We start from the raw sequence: 6,793 nt of genomic DNA on the forward strand, positions 1-6,793 counted from the left end.
AAAAAAAAAAAAAAAAAAAAAAAAAAAAAAAGAAGAAGAAGAAGAAGAGAAGGAGGAGGAGGAAAAAGAAAAAGAAAAAAGAAAATTAAAACAGAAGCTGGGGAGATGGCTCAGTGGAATAAGCGCTTCCCTGGCAAGCACAAGGGCCTGAGGTCAATCCCTGGTTCCGCCACAGAAAAAAAAATTAAACCTGGCTTCACCATGGGGCTGCAGGGCCATCCGCGTAGTGCCCACTGCTCCTTGCTTTGATTTCCACATGTTGACAACCCTAACCTTGGCCTGAGCCCAAATGTTATGCTCTCTACCCCAGGAAGGTGACTCTGCAAGTGAACAGGGTATTTTATTGAGGATTTACTAAGTGCTGGATGTCTTTGTCCTCTGTAACTGGTTTTATCTATCTTTCTTTTCTTTTTTTCTTTTTTTCGTATTTTAGGGAAGGGTCTACGGGGTGTTCAGGGTCTCACTACTAGATCAGACTCATAGTAATCTGCCTGTTTACAGCCTCCCAAGAGCTGGGGTTTCAGGGGTGTGCCACCAAGCTCAGTCTCAATTACCCTCTCAGCCGGCTCTGGGGCTGGCACAGCAGGCCCAGGGATAGAACCCCTGGTCCCTGCTCCTGCTTGCAAGCGCTTTAATCCACTGAGCTATTTGGCCTGAACTTCTTTTTTTTTTTTCTTTTCTTTTCTTTTTTTGTCTTTTTGAGACAAGATTTCACTGTGAAGTTCAGGCCAGCCTTAAGCTTACTCTGTAGCCCAGGCTGTCCTGGATCTCACAATGATCCTCCTGCCTCAGTTTCCTGAGTGTTGGGATTACTGGCTTGAGCCACCGTGCCTAGTCCCCTGTAACACAACATTTATGTGTTTGGTTTTTGCAATATAAAATATAGAGCATTTAATCCGGGGGCACTGTGCCACTGAGCTACGGCCCCCATGTCAATATATATTACAGTACTGGGGATTGAACCCAGGACCTTGCACTTGCCAGGCAGGCGCTTATGCTGCTGAGCTGTCTCCCCAGCTCTACATTGTTGTTTTTTCTTCTCAACTCTTTAAAATAGTAACCATCAAGAGCATGTAGTTCAGTGGGGCAGTGCCTGCCTTGCCTACACAAGACCCTAGGTTGATGGGTTTTGATTGCTTTTGTTTTTGTTTTGACAAGAGGAAGGTTTGGAACAGGGCTTTCACACTGAGCTACATCCTCAGCACTCACCTCTTTTAAATTTTGTGACAGGGTCTCAGTAAGTCATTAAAGTGTCCAAGCTAGGCTCAAGCTTGCCACCCTCCTGCCTCAGCTTCCTAGAATGCCGGGATTACAGCCATGCCCAATCACATGATTAAGGCCCTGGCTTTGATCCCCAGTCTCCAAATAGAAATGAGAGCTAAAAATAAAATAGTGAGGATCTTCCTCACCTCATAGGCTGTGTGGAAACCAGCGGCAGCCAGGCGTGGTCTACAGGCTTCGTGCCCCATGGAGGCTGGGAGGCCACGGAGTGGGCTGGAGGAGTGAACAGAAAGGCCCCACGTGACAGCACGGCTGCAGGCGGAGGAGCCTTGGCTGGCGCCGGCCCGGAGGGCAGCCCTGGTCCGCTATACATGTCCTCAAGAAGCTGCTTATGATTTGCAAGCGCCCTGGAGAGTGTCATGAGCCAAAGCTCCCTGTCCCCACCCCTGGTGGCTTGAGCACCATTCGGGAGACATATTAGTGGCCCAGAATGTACAGAGTCACCTGGGCACAGGGAAGGTGTGCGGAGCTGTGATCCTGGCCCAGGAGGGCCTGACCAGGCTTGGCTCTGTGCACAGAGCGACTTTGGTGTCCATGGGGAAGCGGAGCCAAGGTGGCCAAGGCGGGTAAGCAGCCAGGCCGAGGCAGGGTCCCCATCCTGCTGGCAGGGCAAGGTCAGGAGACGTCTCTACCATCTCTACTGTCATAACCGCGGTCTCTACCGTCACAACAGCGGGAGAGGGCACCATGGGCATCTCAAGGGTGGGAGCCAGGGATAAAAGCTGCTCCATGCCCTGTGAACCCCAGAACAGACAGCGGAGGGCTATCCTCCAAGTTCCTAGGTTGGGGGGTCTTGGGCCCAGGCACAGTGGGAGCAAAGACTTTGAGTGAGGAGAAGTGGGAATGGAGACTCAGCTTGGACAGCTGGCTTCAAAGAATGGGGAGCCAGGCATCATGGTGCGCCCTGTGAGGCCAGTATCCAGGAGGCTGAGGCAGGGGGATAGCCGTGAGTTCAAGGAACTCAGGCAGTGGGATGGAGGGGAGGAGGGCAGAGGTGGTATGGGTGCCCAGGAGCCAGGCAAAGGGAGGTGTTTCCTGCTGCACCCCGAATCTCTGCTCCTTGATTACTGGTGACTTCAGTTGCTGGAGAAGACCAAGGGCCCTGGGCAGGAAGGGGCGGCAACCTCAGCAGAGAAGGAGGAGAGGGGGCAGGGGCTGCCGCTGGGCGGATGCTTTATGAGATGTTGTGGTCTGTCACTTGTCCCCCACACCTGCCTGTGGCTTGCACACCATCATTCTGCCTCCATGAGGACTGAGGCCAAAAGATTAAGCCACCTGCTTAGAGGACATATCAGTTGGGAGTGAGGTGCACACCTGTGATCCCAGCGCCCAGGAGGCTGAGTGGGGAGGATCCCCAGGCGTTTGCAGCCAGCCTGGGCTGCACAGCGTGTTCAAGGCCAGCCGGAATTGCATAGTGAGACCCTGTTTTCAAAAACAAAACTAAGCAAAACAGAAAAGGGAACCCAGCAAGTAAATGGCAAATCCAGGACTCAGTCCTGTGTCCCTACCACCAAATTCAGCTATTTCTTTCTCCATTTCCTCTCCTCCTCCTCTCCTTCTTTTTCAACTCCTTCTTCCTCTTACTCCTTTAACACAGGGTCTCCCTGTGTTGTCCAGGCTGGTCTCAAGCTCTCAGGATCCTCCTGCCTCAGCCTCCTCTGTGCTGGGATTATGGGAGATGTCACCACACCCAAACCAGCTGCAGCTTCTTGCTTTGCCACCACAGTGTTCTCTACTTTTTCTTTCCCTTTCTTTGGTGCTGGAGACTTATTCCAGGGCTTCCTTTATGTTAGGGAAGCCCTCTACCATGGAGACACATCCTCAAGATACATCCTAGGGTCTCTCATTGGCAGCGAATGGAAAGTATAAGACAGGTTGTGTTACAGTGATCATGATTTAATGAATGAATAAAAAAATGAGTGAATGAATGAGTGTTACAGTGATCATGATTTAATGAATGAATGAAAGAATAAAGGAGTGAATGAATGAATTGCACACGTAGTGGAAAAACCTCTTGCAGTTTTCTATCAAACCAGCAGATGGCAGCAAAGGAACAGCCTAGCAAAAGGCCCAGGGGTCAGGATAGAAACTCTTATTTACTTATACCTCTTTTCCTGCACTCTGCAAAACAGGTACCTGTGATTCTTGCTTGGGGGGTGGGGGAAGATCCCAGCCAGAAGCAACACTAACTGACTGCAGCTCCCCACTTCCTGTGTTGACCTCTTCGCCCTAACTTGGAACCTAGGATGTCTCAAGAAATCAGGAAAAAACACCTGGAGAATTTTAATGTCAACCCAAAGCACCACAGAACTGTCACAGAGAACAGGCTGTGTCCTTGGGTTCTGGTCTGGTTGGGTAGACATGCACGATGTTCTTGTGACTTGCCTTCCAGAGTCCAGAGCAGAAGAAGCTTGGTGAGAGATGTGATTGAGGGCTGAGATGGGGTGCTGGGGGGCTGCTGGTGCCTCCGATTATATCGTCTTGATGGACTTCAAAGCTGCCTCGATGCCAGGAAGATTGACATGCTTTGTGACCCCCAAATACCCCAAAAGCACTCTTTTACGTTGCACTTGGGGGTGACCCACCCCCATTCTACTTTATCAGAGAGTAGCCAAGAGGAATAAGGCCTTCCTTCTTTGAACATCTGGGCATGTGTAGGATGCTTCTTTGGGAGTTTTCATGTGCTGTTGGTGTGTTTGCCTAAATAAGAAGCTAGAAACCTAAAGCACAGAGGATGACAGCACAGAGGCCGGCTCTAACCTCTGCTTTACAAATTAGAGGGGTCTGGGGATGTGCTGGGACTCGACCCGCATGCGCGTCTTGGTTAAACGCTGACTTTGTTCTGGGCAATAAAGATTACAGGAATTATCTGCACAGAAAGACATACACAGCCTTCACCTTGTTAATTCTGACCTTGAGGAAGAGGTCTGGGTGACCTCGGAACCCCAGTGGTCCCCTTCTGAGCGGCCCAAACCTAGCTCCCAATGTCCAGAACCCCTCACTTCACCAGATGGCCTTAGTGAAAGAACTAAGTCTTTTTTTGCAAAGCTCCAGAAGAAAATGAAACCTTCCCCACACTGACTCCTATCACCATGATGTACAGGACAGCCAGGAAGCCCCCACCAGGACAGCCCTGGTCCCTCCAAGAAGCAGACCTCCCCTGTGGACCCTTTTACCCTTGATCTTGAGGTGGATGGTGGCACCTAGTAAAAAGGAATTTTGTTTTATGAAAAGCGCTTTCCTTTTATGACCTGTGACAGCCGAGGGAGAGTGACCCTGGCGACAGGAAATTAACACAGAACTCATTGGGGGTGACAAGACTGCTCATAATCATTGGACTGATAAGTTAATATCATTATTTAATCAAGTAATTATACAGTGCCCGGGGCCCTCCCTCTGTCTAGAGTTAGGTTCAAAATGAGAAAGAGAAAGCTGGAGATTGAGTCTTAAGTTAAATTCTACCTGCTTCTGCCATTTCTGAGGGTCTTCATTGAGCTGGACTCAGGTATCTGAGAATCTGAAGCAAACTTATGCACAATGACAAACTTCCTTGCATGAGTTTAGGGGCTGCCAGGGTCATGGCCAGAGAATGGACTGAGGGACAGTGCCCCCCAGGAGGCCCGGTCTTGGCTGGCTCCCTGTCGGAACCAGTTCTCCCATGGGGCTCTGTCTAGAGGGTGGTGGAGTGGGGGTGTGACGGAGACACTGATTCTTGTTCTGAGCACGGGAAGATAAAAAGCTACATCTAAGATGCCCGAGCAGGGGACTGGGATGGGGGGCGCAACGCAAGAGTGGAAGGAAGGAAGTTCTCGCCCAGGGTCGGCTTGGTGCCTGTCGTTCTTGAGACAGAGACCTTTGGAGAAGAATGGGCTTGGCTGGGCCCGCGCCACTGGCAGGAAGAGCTCATGGCCCGGCATGGTCATGCGGGCCTGGAGAAGCCACTTGCCTGGGCGCCCTCTGGGTGCAATCCGCAACCGAAACCCGAGCCTGGGTCATTAGCGGGGAAACCGAAGTGGCACAGCGATCGCATTTCAAAAGCTCAAATAGCCGGGCTGACCGAGGCCCTGGGACAGGGCGGCTTTGGGTGGGGGAAGCGGCACCCGCCAGGCTCGGAGGCTGATTTACGCCCCCTGACTTTTAGACCCCATTCCAGGGACTGCACCAAATCCAAGATCCAGAACGCCAAGGCCGTCTGATTTCCTCTAAGCCGCCATCCCGGCGCTGTTTGCACCCCTGCCGTCTGCAGCCAGAGCCTGGCCTTGCTTCTGGGTGAGTAAACCGGGCCTGCGGCGGCCCAGGTTGCATACTGCGTGGGTCCTGTGCGAAGGCATCTTGGGCTTCCCGTGGAATCCTGGCCGCCGGTGGCCAAGCCCTCAGCTGCCAGCTGGGGCCCAAGTTGAAGGAAGAGGAACTCGCCTCTGCGTAGCAGCTGGGCAGGTAGGGCTGAGCGGGGAAAGGCCAATGACGAACTTTGTGTCCATAGGCCCCCACCCCGTGCAGCCGAAGTACAGCGCCAGGGCCTGGACACCTGGAGCAGACAGTGCCGTACACACCAGAGATACAGGGACCACCTGAAGCAGGAATAGGAGAAAGCCTAGGACAGGCAAAGCCCTGTTCCACTCCCCAACCTGGCTGAAGAGAAAAACCGCATTGTCGGTGGTCACAAGGTGCCTGCTCCTCCCCCGACAGAGGGTCTCCTTCAGTGCTCACCTGCGGGGATTTTCAGATGCCTCCCCTAACTGGGGGGGAAGGGCCCAAACCATCTGGCCTTCCTCCCTCCAAGCGTTGTTTCAGGACTCAGGGAAAGGGGAAAGAGCAGTCCTTTCCCATGGCCTGACAGATTCATGCAGACACAGACACACGGCTGGCCGGCCCGACCACACTCAGAGATTTCTCTGCAGCCGGGACCTGTGCCCCACAGAGCCCCACCATGCCTCCACCTCAGTTAAGAATGGTGATGGGTGTGTACCCCGCAGATCTCGGTGTTGGACCTCTGGTCCCATGCTTCCTTGTGACAGCCTTCGGTGAGTGACTTGACTGTCCTGGGCCTCAGTTTCCTCCTTTGTGGGGTGGGCTTGAAGTCGTGCACCTCTTATCAGGTTCACCTCTGTGAGGTGCTCATGGAACGCCTAGCACATGCACGTGCCCCTGCGATGCCAGCTATTTTTATTACGTGGTCATGTGTACTTTGAACACCCACATCTGCAACGTATACTTCTTGATTATATGCATCTTGATTATAAAACAACCAAGTGCACCTACATCCGGAACTGTCTTGTGCTTGAACTTCTAAATCCAAATTGGAAGAGACGTGTACAGATGCAGCCTGCCCGAGTACAGGCGCATACACTCGCGTGCACGCGCGCGCGCGCGCACACACACACACACACCTTTCTCACACCTGCAGTTCGAGGTCTCAGCTCTAAATGCCCCAAAGTCACTCCTGGACAGAAACATGGACAGCTCTGTCCGAAAGACCCGAGGTCTGGATCTCAATTAGAGCTACACCCCA

General features: G+C 52.4%; 1 long non-coding RNA gene across 1 annotated transcript; it reads left to right on the forward strand.

The window, feature by feature from the left end:
- The first annotated feature begins 3,502 nt into the window (after window positions 1-3,502).
- Window positions 3,503-4,514, forward strand: LOC111818092. Its single transcript, XR_002822166.1, has 2 exons — window positions 3,503-3,695; window positions 4,330-4,514. It is a non-coding gene; the product is annotated as an uncharacterized LOC111818092 (long non-coding RNA).
- Window positions 4,515-6,793: the final 2,279 nt, after the last annotated feature.

Source organism: Octodon degus, unplaced genomic scaffold (genome assembly GCF_000260255.1).
Source record: "Octodon degus isolate 3935 unplaced genomic scaffold, OctDeg1.0 scaffold00079, whole genome shotgun sequence".
NCBI classification, from domain to species: Eukaryota; Metazoa; Chordata; class Mammalia; order Rodentia; family Octodontidae; genus Octodon; species Octodon degus.